Below are 1,759 nucleotides of genomic sequence, written 5' to 3'. Positions count from 1 at the left end.
GTGGGACCCACAGTGTTGCCCGCCTCTGAGCTGGAAGCCGCTATTCGGCCACCTGGTGCCGAAATGTCATCATCAAGCTGCGCGGGGTGTCACGCGGGAAAAGCGGCTCTGCCTCTTTAGGAGGCTACATCAAAAGGCGCGTGTGCAAAGCGAAGGCCAGCCAGGTGGCGGAGGGGAGGTGGCGAGGCAGGAGTGCGGCGGGGAGGGTGGGCCGCCACTGAATGCGCCTGCGTAGTGGCGTCCTCTTCCCTTACCATTACGTGCAAGCACCTTCTCTCCAGCAAGGAGTGAGCGTGCGCCTAAGCAGGGCGCTTAGTGCCGCCTTGGAGCGCCCCCTAGTGGGACACCGGCGCGGATAAGACAATTGTACGCTTTCTTGCAACAGGCAAATTTTACTGAGCGTTCAGTGTATGCCTGGCACTGGGATGGGTGCTGCCCCCTAAGCGAGTATGACCAATGCTCGGCCAGGGCCTCCCTAGGCCCTGACCACCAAGGAGCGAGCCCCTGCGGTCAGCCACTGCCGCCTGGGAGGCCGGGCACTGGCGCTGCAGGGAGAGGGCGGCGGGCGCAACTGCTAGGGGGTACGGTGGGAGCGCCCGCGCAGGGCGCAGTGCCTGGGCCGGGGCGCGCGGCGCCCCCGGGCTGGAGGCTGCCCGGCAGAAGCTCTCACTGCGGCGGGAGAAGGCGCGGAGCGCTGAGGAGATGGAGCTGTAAGAGCTGGCGCAGGTGGTGGGCGGCACCATCGACCTCCAGGTGTTCAAGTGAGCTGGACAGATGGCGGCCGCGCGTCCCCCGACGCCGCGACCTGTGCTCTCCCTGTCAGTCCGGGCTCGCTGGTCGGGAGGACCCTCTCGCCCTTGTCGGGTGTTCAGGGAGGGGCCCGGGTTCGCGCCGGGCGGGCAGGGCTCACCGGCCCGGCGTCTGTCCCTGCCAGGACCCTGGTGGACCTGCTGAAGTTGAAAATGGCCCCCTGGCCGTCTTCCAGATGCTCAAGTCGATGTGTGCCTGGCAGAGGTTGGCGAGCGAGCCCCAGGCCGTCTTCCAGATGCTCACGTCGAGCGTGCCCGAGACCCTAAGTCAGAGCCGGGCCCGTCATCCCTGCCCCAGTGGCGGAGCGGGGAGGGGCAGGCGCGGCACAGCGACGGCTTGGCCCTGAATGATCACGCCTGTCTGTCGGTCTCAGCCGAGCCCCTGCAGGGCCCATCCGTGGGCTCTGCTCCCTGGCCTCGCTGCTATCTTTAGGAGACACGTCCAGGCCAGGTGGACGCAGAGCGCGTGTCCCAGGATGCTCCAGGCCGGCAAGGAGGCTCCTGCCTCTTCACTCATACCTTCATTCCACAAAGTCAGGAATCAAGACGACTTTGTGGAATGACGACTTTGTGCTAGGCGCGTTGGCTCACGCCTGTAATCCCAGCACTTTGGGAGGTCAAGGCGGGAAGGTTGAGACAGCGTCTCACTCTGTCGCCAGGCTGGAGTGCAGTGGCGCGATCTTGGCTCGCTGCAACCTCCGCCTCCCCAGTAGCTGGGACTACAGGCACCCGCCACCACGCCCAGCTAATATTTTTGCATTTTTAGCAGAGACAGGGTTTTACCATGTTGGCCAGGATGTCTTGATCTCTTGACCTCGTGATCCGCTGGCCTTGGCCTCCCAAAGTGCTGGGATTACAGGCGTGAGCCACCGCGCCCGGCCCCCACAAAAATAAAAGTTTTTTTTTTGTTTGTTTGTTTGTTTTTGAGGCAGAGTCTCGCTCTGTCGCCC

General features: G+C 64.1%; 1 pseudogene; it reads left to right on the top strand.

The window, feature by feature from the left end:
* The first annotated feature begins 221 nt into the window (after positions 1-221).
* The window catches only part of LOC108536060 (mitotic-spindle organizing protein 2B-like), an 11,169-nt pseudogene continuing 9,631 nt past the window's right edge, over positions 222-1,759 (top strand).

This window comes from Rhinopithecus bieti, unplaced genomic scaffold (genome assembly GCF_001698545.2).
Source record: "Rhinopithecus bieti isolate Rb0 unplaced genomic scaffold, ASM169854v2 scaffold_13317, whole genome shotgun sequence".
NCBI classification, from domain to species: domain Eukaryota; kingdom Metazoa; phylum Chordata; class Mammalia; order Primates; family Cercopithecidae; genus Rhinopithecus; species Rhinopithecus bieti.
Note: the sequence above shows the minus strand (reverse complement) of the source record. Positions and strands in the feature narration are given on the sequence as shown.